At 34.3% G+C, this 13134-nt stretch overlaps 1 pseudogene; it reads right to left on the reverse strand.

Annotated features, from left to right (window-relative positions):
- Positions 1–11326: 11326 nt before the first annotated feature.
- LOC132018611 (importin subunit alpha-1-like) lies at positions 11327–12904 on the reverse strand (annotated as a pseudogene).
- Positions 12905–13134: the final 230 nt, after the last annotated feature.

Here is a 13134-nt window from a genome sequence, read left to right on the forward strand (position 1 = left end):
ATTGGTGATCTTGAAAATATTATGCTAAATAGATAAGGCAGGGACAGAATCTCATAGACTTTATGATCCCATTTATATGAAATATCCAAAATAAGCATATCCATAGAGACAGAAAGTAGATCAGGTTTGGGGGAAAGGGAAATGGGAGTGACTGCTCTTATTATATATGTTGTTCCATTTTGGGGTGATGAAAATATTCTGGAATTAGAAAGTGGTGATGGTTGCCCAACTTTTTAAAATAAACTAAAAAAAAAATTGAAATGCACATCTTTTGTAAGAATTTGTATATGAATTATTCCTCAGCAAAAATATAAGTGATATAAACAATCAAAGATGAGCATTGGATTAAGTAAATCCAAACTATGAACACTGTACAAGAAACCTATATTAAAAACAAGGAATACTTCAGTTTAAAATAAAAATTGGAAAAAGCTAAACCATAAAAACAATAATTAAAATAAAACTAGAGTGGTCAAATTAATACCAGAGCAAGTGAACTTTAGGAAAATGATTTTAGCAATTAAGAGGAATATTATATAAAGATAAAATTAACTCATGAAAAACATTAAAATCTTAAATGCATATATATATATATATATATAAAATAATGTTTACTATTAAGTCATCTTTATTTCTACTTTGATAGTGCTGGAAAGAATATAGACATTGGTGTTAGATTTTGTGTTTAGTCCTCTGGGAAATATCCCATTTATAGGCAGGAGGCATCATTGAAAATCCATGAGATAGGCATCAAGATACTGCCATGCCATATTCTGATGTTTATTCTTGCAACCCAAGCATAGAAAGAAGTAAATGGAAGCTATGCTCCAGTCTTCCTCTTGAATACCATGAACTAAAATATTTACTGACAATTCCCAAATAAAATCCACCATTGAATTATTCTATCTACCTTGTTTATATCTGGAAAATATATGCAGGTATATTAAAAATATAGTAAAGAGAATCAAGACAAGTTGCTTTATTTGAGTCTTCAAAAACCAAAGGATTATGCCCTCCACCTGATGAAAGAAAGGGTTATAAAATCTCTACATGTCTGTATGACATTAGACTTTCTCCACACTCCACATCTATGAGTTTTTATCATTATATACCATTCATCCTTGTCAAATGTCTAAATTAGGTCCTGAAAAGAACCCAGTGTTTTTCACACTGAAGTGATGCTGGCTAAAGTAGACTTTGCTTTCAGGACACGTACAGAACACGGAGAACAGCAGAATACCTAAGCAGATACTCTGCTCTGAGATGAAAAAAGGAGAGTCCCAAGCAAGCAGGACAGAAGTATTCACAGAAAACAATGAAGCCCGTCATGCAGTGAATTCCAGTCCCAGACTGATATAAATCAGATGTGAAAGAAAGACAAACCCTGTGTGTAGCCATTTAGAATATGGAGGAACATTAGACACAAAGTTTTCAGACTACTAGACATATAGACAAATGGTAACGGACACTGGAGTCAACTACTACAGACACAGATGAAAAGACTGACCTTCCATACATGAAGTTCATTTGTCAGATGTGTGTGTGTGTGTGTGTGTGTGTGTGTCTGTGAAGCTGTGGTGTGTGCATGTGCACACACGGATGTGTGTGCTTTCTTTGACAGGTTTGGACATCAAGAGAGGTTAGTGGTACAATGGAAAGTGATAATATTAGATGAAAAACTAGTTCAGAAGGTCCTGAATTGTGTTTACTTGCACTAGTTGCGTATGATAAATACAGATACCATCACCAAGTCTTTGCACATAAAAAAGAATGCTAGAGTGTAACATTATTATGGAGACAAATGACATGGGCTCATGTCTTCATGATTTGTTTCTTGTCATCTTATTAGGCACACCCTTGTAAATTGATTCTGAAAGTTTGATATAGACAATTTTCTCTGTAAATATGAAAATCTGCCTCTCCAAAATCATTCTAGACTTATAGTTTGAAATCATATTTGCCTTGAGTGTAACCTCTCCCAATATACTACCTGCATGATTTGGTAGCAGTTCTAAAAATGAGTTGATCTTAAGACTAAGGCATCACACTTAAATGTGGTTATTTAAATTAGTATTTGCTTGAAAGAACTATTAATTTTAACACTGCTCACCCAGCAAGGTGTTAGTTTCAGTACAATCACTACCAACACTACCAACATCTGGCTGATCAGAAGACTAATTCTGGATGAAAGCTCGAGTTGTGTTACTCAGATCATTTTTCATGTGTCTCTGTGTTTTGAACCCTTTCTCTGCCCAGTTCTTCTTCTTTGTTACTGCCCCTTAGAAATTTCAGCTGTTTTAAGGTTCTTTTTTAAATTATAACATAATGCATTAACATATAGTGCATTATTTGCATCGGGGTACAGGTCTGTGAAGCATCAGTCTTACAAAGTTCACAGCACTCACCATAGCACATACCCTCCCCAAAGTCCACGGCCCAGCCACCCTATCCTTTCCCTCTCACCCCAGCAACCCTCAGTTGGTTTCCTGAGATTGAGCCTCTTACGGTTTGTCTCCTTCCTGATCCCATCTTGTTTCTGTTTCAAGATTCTTCACTCTGCCTCCACAACTCAGCAGAATGAGTGCCACTGACCAAAATATCTGCATCAAGAAGCCAAATTGGTGTGGGACTCATCTTGTGAGTTTCTCTTCCCCCAGAGGTGAAAGTCCTGCTTGCTTGATAGACAATGTCCAAAAATGCCTGCTTCATATATTTTATTTAGTATTATATTTGTTTATTGCACTTAGTCCTATACTAGATAGTTTCTCATGGCCAGAGAGAGACACCCCTGGTCACTATTTTCCAAGGGAAATAAAGTTGCCTACTAGGTAATTCCAAAACACATCTCGGCCTAGAGTTCATTTGTATCCCACGGAAATCCTTGCCTGTTGGCTATGCAGCCTCTCCCTAGCAATTTTATGAGTCTCACAATAATGTAATAGCACTATTTTATATATTTTATTTTACTCCACTTACCACATTTTTCCAATTTTTCATTGCATTTTGTGCCTAATCTGTACTAAAAATTTCACTTACGTTATCATTTCTAACATTCGGGATTATGCTAGGAGTTAAAAAGTACTGTATTTTATTGATTCTGTCCATTGATTATAGACATTGATTATGTCCATTCTTCACATATTAACAACTGTGAAATCATGCATTAGCTCAAAAATCAGTTCCACTTTACTGTTACTATTGGCCAGGTGGTAGTCATGTCAAAGCTGTCGTTGCCTGGCGAGTCAGAGCTTCGTTGTTACTCTAGAGTCAGACGACCATAATTCCTCAGTATGTCAGTCTTCGAATCATTAAGGGATTATTTGAGTGAGAACTAAGAGTACTCATTATTATCTGAAAATCTGTTAATAACTACTGGTTTTCATAGACATCCAATATTCTGAGATGCAAATTATTTAGAGATGTCTGACTCAGAAAATTTTTTAAAAAATGATTGATAAACTTTACCTAGTATACGTCATTTATATTTTCCTTTTTATATATGTACATGAGCATCTATAAATTTTTAAATCTGTTGCTAAATAAGACTAAACTAACTTCCTTTGAGATTGAAATATTATAGTGATAATATATTTTAATTCATTATTTTAGATCAGTGTTTTTCTGTTTTTTTTCTAAATAGTACCAAAATTATTGTCAATTGTATTTTAAAAGAGTTTAAACATATTATATCTGTATATTTATATATGAGGAAACATAGGATCAAAATGTGTTCTTATTTAGCATAGTTCTCCTTTTCAACCTCTGGTGATGGTGTTCTTAAGAAGTGAACTTCTACCAGGACAAACCAGCAGACAAGAATAAAAAAGAGCCTGTAAATATATTTGTAAACAGACAATAAATTCTTAAAAATTAAAGTTGGCTACAAAATATTTTCATAATAAAGTAAAAATCTGAGAAATTAAATATTTTGGGAGGAAACAATCAAATTAGAGCTACCATTTGTACCTATATGAAATTGAATATTAAATTTATTAATGTATATTAAAATTATTAATGTATAATTTTAAGTATTTACCAATTACACAGAAATCAAAATTCTGCACTTCTTAGAAAATTAGCTCAAGACTCATCTCTTCTTTGAAAACCTCTAAATATAACTCAACATCTTTGCCATATTTTTTGTACCTTTGACCAATTTCACACACTAGATTAAATGTTTCCCCAAAATTATGTGTTTGAAGTTCTTTAAAAGATGTCTCCAAGTCTTTATTTTCTTTATCATACCCACTTGTCCTTTAAATAAATAAGATAATGAGAAAGAACACGAGTATGCATGGTTTCTTTAAGCATCATTTCTTCCATCTTTGCCATTGACATATTGAACATCCGCTCAATGTGTGAATTTCACAAACCTATAGTATATGAAATAATGTCTTTAAATTAGCCACTAAAAAGGTAACATACTCCAAAGCAATGTTGATTAATGATACTACTGTTCCAGGCAAGGGAGGGATGAAAGGAATATAGTCCAAGTTCAGCTGAAGTGTGCCACTGTAGGAACCTTTGATGGAGTCAGTACTCTGAAGAGCTGGCTTAGTCTACAGAAAGCTGATGTCCAGCTGCCAACACGAAAGTCAAGTCCTGTGTGAATAAACACATCGCTAGGGCACATGGTGCTGGTGTTGACAGATAAGATGATCTCGAGGCCGCTTCCTGGCTTTCACCACCGCCTCTAAGAGAGTTGCCTTTTTGGAGTCGGGAGCTCATTGCCCCAAGGTTTTTGGAGACCTATTTTATTTATTTATTTATTTATTTATTTATTTATTTATTTATTTATTTTTTAAAGATTTTATTTATTTATTTGACAGAGAGAAATTACAAGTACACTGAGAGGCAGGCAGAGAGAGAGAGAAGGAAGCAGGCTCCCTGCTGAGCAGAGAGCCCGATACGGGACTCAATCCCAGGACCCTGAGATCATGACCTGTGCCGAAGGCAGCGGCTTAACCCACTGAGCCACCCAGGTGCCCCAAGGAGACCTATTTTAGATCAACAAAGTTTGGCTCTGCCCACACTAACCATTCAGGGAGTGCTCACGAATTCTTGGTATATATAGTTTATATGGCCCTTGGCCATGGTTGTTTCTTCATATGTTTTTTTTTTTTTTTGACAAGCCCATGGGAGAGTGGAGACCAGCAACTGAGCTGCTGAGTTCTAATGGGTGAGAACAGATGAGATGATGACATCCTGACACAACCTACTTCATTGTTACATATCAAATCTTTACTTCCAAAAATACCTTTTTTTTCCTCTTTTGTCATTTTTTGGCATCATTTTTTAAATAGAGTATATGAAATTTGTGTCCATGAATCTAAGGACTTCTTATTAAGAAATAAATGATCTGAAATGAATTAAAACACTTGTGTAATTTCACCCTCAACCAACACACTTGGAGAATAATTGAATTATAGTTACATTATATCCAATGTACTAGTAGATACCATACACCTAGTAGAAGCTACAATAAAACCTGGCTTATGCCTTCAGGAAATCTTTTAGAGAAGAGAAGTTATTCTCAAACAGATTCTCTCTTTTATCATATCTAATCCAAGGAATGTTTCACTCCTCTTTTTAATTCTCTTTGCTTTTTTGTTTGTTTTGCCTTTTGGTGGTAGTTCACTTGTCACCTTTAGATTTCAGATAAATATAAAATTACCCTTTTTACATCCTTTCCAAAGGTACTATATTTTTATGATTGTATTTATTTTTTTTACAAAAACATTTTTTAATTTTATTTATTTTTTATAGATCTATGCAAGTTCAGTATCTTTCAGATATCTTATTCTTCTCCATATAAATGTTTTCCACAGTGCTTTCCAAGTATATTTCATTTTAAAAGTTGGCTATAGTCATCATCAGATATAATCATAGACCATAGTGGGCTTTTATGAAAAATAATTTCCTACATGGACATTCATCTGAAAGAAGCCTCTCTCTGTACCATAGGAAATTTATTTCAAATTTCTTTTCTGTCTCCTTTTATTACATGTTTCTGGACTCTTGCATTTGGGGTAACTCTACTTACCAATTACTCTGGTAGGGTTTCAGTCTTCTAACTGTTTAATTATCACTTGCAATCAAATAAAAAATTTATACATGGTTAATTCATAAAATAATATCCAATAATGGGATCTAACAAATGCATTTATATTTGCTTTGCAATGAGATTTTCTCTTTTATTTTGATTTTTCTGAATTTGGATGTTTAATTCTTTAAGACAAATGTAAAGCCCTGGCAAAAAATTCGGACGGATTAAACTCTCCAACAGCTTCATTTTCTGCCTATATTATTTTTATTTAATTTAATCAGCAGTATGCTCATAATTCATGATAGCTGTCTATCCTCTTAACAAAAGTCATTGTATAAAACAGTACTTTTATTACAAAGCTGTTAGTTTTCACCATATCTTCATTTTAAAAATTATAAAAAATACATGTTTTGGTATTAAATACTTAATATAAATCTTGCTGACCTTGTATAAACCAAATTTTATCTATGCCAATAGAATTATATTCTAGCATATGATGATGAAGCTAATGTAAACCAAAAAGTGAGGCTTAAATTAAACAAGTTAAAATGAATATATTAAAATGTAAGCCACTAGAGTTGACTAATGGTGTTTAAAATAAAAATTTGAACTATATGCCTCTTGGACATGATTTTCCATATTATCATAGCTTTATCTAAGTATTCCTCTTCCCCTCTTAAAAAATTATGCAATCTTTTTAGGCACAGAATACATACATACAAGCTAGATTCAACCTATAGTTAGCCAGTCTACATAAGATTTTGTTATTTGCAGCATCATAACATAGACTAGTAATTCTAATTACTTTGTTTTATTTTATTGTTGTGTTTTCTCACATAAGTCATTGTTTTATTCTCTTTTGACAATTTAACAAAATTATTAGCCAAAAACTTATCATTTGAAAAATATGACAGAATATACCCTGGCAGAGAAAATATTGTATTGCTTCCCACATTATTACTTTATTTATTTACTGCATTAACTCCTTTATTTTAAGATGTTTTTTTTTTTAAGATTATTTATTTACTTGACAGACAGATATCACAAGTAAGCAAAGCAGCAGGCAGAGAGAGGAGGAAGCCAGCCCCCTGCTGAGCAGAGAGCCCAAAGCAGGGCTTGATCCCAGGACCCTGGAATCATGACCTGAGCTGAAGGCAGAGTCTTTAACCCACTGAGCCACCCAGGCGCCCCCCTGTATTTTAAGTTTTGAATTCATTTTTCAGAGTACCTAAATATATGAATGAATTTCCAAACAGTACTGAAGCACTTGTCAATAATATTTTGTGCCTGTTGCCAAATTAGAAAAACCACTAAAGTATACTTGCGCAAGCCAGGAAACTAATCATAAATGGAAAACTAAGCTCCACAGCTATTATCTGTCATTTAAAAATATTTTATTTAATACACTTTAAAGGTTTGAGTCAAACCATTTTTTATAAAAAATGATTGGAGACATTAATTATATTAATGATCTTAATGTGCATCTAGTAAGAGGACCACTTATCCTCTAAAGGACTAGAAATGCTGCACACATTAGTGTATTAAAAAAAAGAATATATATATATATATTTCTCTTATTGGTTTTTATAGAAAGAATAGTACTTTCCATTATTTACTGATCAGCAAACTAAGGAAATTTAAGTTTAATTGCTCTTCCTAGGATTGATATCAGACCCATTGGCATACATTGTGTAGAATACTTTTAAGTTGCATGCTTGTGTGATGACTCTTAGCGATACAGCTTCTTAATTTTGCATATTATATATCTGCTTGTGAAAATTATTAAAAAGCATTTTTTAAAAAGTGGATTTTTCTAATGTAAAATTGCAAAAATTACATTTCATGTTTTACACAGTAATCTACAGGAAAGTTGTTTTTTTTTTTTAAGATTTTATTTATTTATTTGATAGACAGAGATCACAAGTAGGCAGAGAGGCAGGTAGAGAGAGAGAGGGGGAAGCAGGCTCCCCACTGAGCAGAGAGCCTGATGTGGGGCTCGATCCCAGCAGCCTGGGATCATGACCTGAGCTGAAGGCAGAGGCTTTAACCCAGTGAGCCACCCAGATGCCCCTACAGGAAAGTTTTATTTATCTGATTTACTTTTCGCCCCACGTAAGGTCAGGTGACAAAATACCTCTCCTGTGAATACCTAGTATTTCAGTCATGCATTTCATTTTGGTCAGACATGTTATTTATCTGGGCTACACATGATATAGCTAGAGACAGAGATAGAAGTAGTGGTGGAGACAGAGATAATAGAGATAGGAATAGATAGAGATAGATCCTTGGTGTATGTACTTAAGATAACTTAATACAGTCTGTGTCTGAGTAGTTTAACATTCTGCATTTCATTTCTAAGAGAGTTTATATTCAAAATTCTTTTCCCTATTTGACTGGCCTCCCATTAGTCAATCTGTCTGCCTCAACAGTTCCCACTTTTAACAAGGAAATTAAGCCTTTTTATTTTTTTCACCTGAGTCATTGAAAGAAGATATGTCCCTACAAAACAAAACAAAACAAAACAACAACAACAAAAAACCTCTTGTACAAGGTGTGGTTTATGATCATTTAGTATTGTTTAAAAGAAAAAACAAGCTGTCGAATTTATGAAATCAATAACAGATGACTTTGATAAGGATTTTTTTTTAAAGTAAGCATAGCCTAGTGAAAGGTTTCAAACTGTTTTTAACTGAAATGTGAACTGAATTCACAATATTTTGACATGTGTTATGAAATGGCTTTCAGGCTAACTTGAAAAATAACAACAGACTATTTCATTCATACCAACCCACTCTTAAGCTTCAGAAAAACAAGTATTCAGTATGCCAGACTTTTAAAAACAGAAATCATTTGGTTGACGTTATTGGATGGAAAAAAAAAAAAAAAAGGTAAACCTGACAGGAGTGACTCATTCTTCCAACTTGTTCCAAAGTAGGAGCCAAAGTAGGAGAGTCTCAAGATACGGCTGCTATTTCTGAGGAATGTACCTGGAAATCTACAGAGTTGATATTAATGAATCCACTTGATGTGTAACTTCCCTGTAGTGCTCATTTTTTGATGCTAGATATGTTCTTAGAAAGAACAGTCATGGAGATTTAGACTGGGTCTATGATTATCATCTAAGCAAACAATGCACTCACCTCTGTAGCGTCATTCCCTTAAGAGTCTTAATTATCTTTTAATTCCCTAAGAACCTTTAATTGCCAACTCTTAGGGATGACAAGCTTTCGTGATCTTAACTTTTCTTCTCCTCTAAGACTTTTACATCCAAATCTTTAAATAGAAGGTGATGTCGTGGTTTGGATCTTGGAACAGAAAGAGGGTATCTGTGAAAGTTTTAGAAAGCATGAAGAAAGTCTGGACTTCAGTTAATATTATTGTAATTACTTTAAATCACTTAGTTTTGATGAACATGTCATTGTTACATGTTAACAGAGTAGACTGTGTGAAAGATATTGAGAACTCCCCATAATATCTTTTCAACTTTTCTGTAAATCTAAAATTATTTCAAAATGAAAGATTTTTCTTTAGAAAGTGTTTCAAACTGTTGAAGTTATTAACATTTCATTGGCTTATTTAAAGCTAAAACTGAGGCACAGGAGCAGAGGTCAACCTATTGGCTTGACTGCTTTTTCTGAAAAAAACAAATAAAGGTAATAATGAACATATTTGGAGGTCTGATAATGAGGATTAGTTCGTCTTTTTATTTTTTTAAATAATTAATTATGCTAACCTTGCATTTGCCTACGTGATTTTTCTTTTAAAACAACTTATTCTTGCATTTCTAAAATGATAGAGAACAACTTAAAAATGAAAAGCAATAAGCCCTTGTTTAACTATTACTCTTTGGTCTCTTCCAGAGACTACATCCTCAACCTTTTTTTTTTATTTTATTTTACTTTCCTGGTGGTTACTTCTATGTTTCAGCAATATATATGGCCTTGATCTTTATGTAATTATTTAGATGCATAATTTTACTGAAATTAAAAATTATAACCAATCTTCTTCTTTCTCTTTTCTCATAAAATTATAAATGCCCTTTCATTCCCTACTAAACACCTCTGTAATATGTCACTTTTCCAGAGAGTGTATCCTAGTCACCATTAAGTAACATGAGGCAGCCCTCCTATCAATACTTCTCCCATTTTTAATTTTTTCTTAGTCAACCAAAACTTTATTTTTACATTTTCCATGTTAAGATGTATATTTTCCTCTATAACCATGGTAACATTAACAGTGTTCTATGTTTATCCTAAAATATAATATCCAATATTATTATGCTTTATAAATATTGAATAAGAGATCATGTACTATAATCTATTAATCATGACGGAACTCTCAGCTAAATATAATATATATTATATTTATATAAATATAATATGCTATAATATATGATCCTGAATATACCTAGTGTGAAGTTCCATTGGATCTCTAATCCACATTATAAAATTTTCAGAGGACATCATGGTTTTTGTTATCTCTATATTTGGACTTTACTTTTCTTGTAATTTTTCTTTGCCTATTTACCCCTTGATACTTGTAATGTTTTTCTTTTTGTCTGTGTCTTCTTATTCAGTCATATCTTCTACTGTGTCTAAGATTCTACTTATGTACTTTGGTCCCCTAAATTCTATTTTCCCAAATCACCTTTACTCATGAGTTCTATGTTCTGCAGCCAAACTGGAATTATTGTTCTCTGGACCTGCTGTACAGCTTAGGCCCAAAGATTTCCCTTCTCTACTCTAGTCTGACTCCATTTGTTTATTTTTTTAAAAGAATATTTTTTTCTTTTTTTTTTTTTTTAAGAAAAGTGTGGAGTTTAGGGACACCTGGGTGTCTCAGTTGGTTAGGCCACTGCCTTCAGATCAGGTCATGATCCCAGGTCCTCGGATCGAGTCCTGCATCGGGCTCCTTGCTCAGCGGGTAGCCTGCCTCTCTCTCTGCCGCTGCCTGCCACTCTGCTTTTATTTGCTCTTTCTCTCTCTCTCTGACAAATAAATACATAAATAAATAAAATATTAAAAAAATAAAAAAGAAAGAGAAAAGTATGGAAGTTAATCTTTACTTACAGAACACTGCAATATGTGAGATTCCACATAGAACTAAGGAAACCCACTGAGGGGAGAAGCTTCATACAGTAGGGACATTTTGGAACACTCAAGTATAGCTTCCTTGCAAAAAAGTGTTACAGTAACAAAACACATTTAAAAAGAGTTCTTAGTAGAGAAACAGTAAGAAAAACTTATACCAAACTTGGTATACAAACAAATTTATGCTTTGCTATATAATCTGAAAGTTAAAGGTCCCAGGAGTGCCATCCTGGATTTGAGATGCATAGCCTTCAGAGGTAGTTTCTGATACAATATTTTCATCTTCCTCTTCCTCAACAGAGATACTTCTCAATTAAGTTTAAGCTTAATGAAACTTTGTACACAGACTCATTATCATGGCTTTATAGAGCGTCAATTTTGTCTAGATCTCCACATTCTCCAATCATACTAAGTTTCTCAGTTTCACCTAGTTTCTCAGCAGCCTGAAAGATGTTTGAAGTGGGATCCAGAATAACTGGAATACTTTTGGTATCTTTTGCAGTTGAGAGGTTCATCAGTGGTTCTATTATGCCACAATGAATGCGATATACAATCTGTTCATCTGTCCAACCACTTGTATAACAGCCCACAGCCCAGACAGCTTCATTTTGGGTCTTAAAGTCTGCCTTGGAGAGAACATCAGTGAGGAATGGGACTAAGCCAAGATTCAAAACTTGCTGTATCTGGTCCTGATGACCAGCTGTGATATTTGACATTGTCCATGTAGCTTCCTTTTAAATATTAGTTTTGGGTTCGTTAGCAGGCTGGGAAAGACAGCAAGTGCATCTGTTACATCCTGAGTCTGTTTATCTCTCCCAGTGACAATATTTCCTATGACTCCTAGCATAGGAGTCCCAGTGGACAATTTAGTAGTTCCTAGAAGCTTCACAAGTTGAGCACACTCCTGTTTTCACAACCATTTCAATTCGTTCTTTTGGACCAACAATAAGGTAGGAAATGACCCAGTAAATCCCTGCTAATATACTTCTGGATCATCATGATGCAGGAGATGAACTAAAGTAGGAAGAATCTGCTCGACCTCATCTAACAAGATTCTTCTTGAGACAAAGTTTTCAAGATGTTCAATAAGGTTATGTAGTAACCACACACCAAAGGTGACCTATCAGGAACTTCAAGGAGAACCAACAGTGAGTCAATTGCTGAAACTTGATAATCAAGTCTCAGAAAACCCAACCATCACCTGCAGTATTTCTTAGAGCTCATACAGCTTGTTCACTGGTGTGGGCATGGGGAGATGCCGACAGAAAAATGAATGCTGGGATAACATTTCCATGTACCACAACCGCGGTCTGTTCTGATGTCCCTGAAGCAATGTTAGAGAGGGTCCAGGCAGATTCAAACTGAATGGGATTACAATCAGCTGTGCTCAAGAAAGACACAAATTTTGGACTCAAACCAATCCAATTATGTTGTCTGTGGGGGACTGTTTTTCCCTAGAAAGCAGTTTCCTAGTAGCTTGAGCAGCCTGGAGCTGGCTTTCCAAATTGTTGCTATTTATGCCTTTGACAGAGTCATCAACAGACCAATTCAGTGCCCTGGTTGTTTTGGTTTCTTGAAGTGGACAAGTAGTGTCATCAGGAAATTAGCTTACATTTCTCCTTTTCAACATCTGGTCATCTTTGTTAGCTTTCCTTAGGTCCACATTAACTTCTATTCAGTGCCGTCTTATTTTTGTACTGTGTTTCTTCTTCTTCTTAAATCTGTTAAGGTGTGCAGTTGGTGAAATAGCATTCTTGTTGGTGGACATGGTTAGGAGACAAAGGGAGAGAGCTACACACTGGCTCAGGCTTCCACAGGAGACCATTTGGGGCATTGCAGGCTACAGGTCAGCTGCCTTCAAACGTCCACCATGGTTCAGCCCAAAGATGGTGTGCTGACTCCATTTGTTTAAATTAAATTTTAATTTTTAATTAAAATTTTTTTAATAATTAAAAAGAAATGATGGAGTGCCTGGGTGGCTTAATGGGTTAAGCATAT

Source organism: Mustela nigripes, chromosome 5, assembly GCF_022355385.1.
Source record: "Mustela nigripes isolate SB6536 chromosome 5, MUSNIG.SB6536, whole genome shotgun sequence".
In the NCBI taxonomy this organism is placed as follows: Eukaryota; Metazoa; Chordata; class Mammalia; order Carnivora; family Mustelidae; genus Mustela; species Mustela nigripes.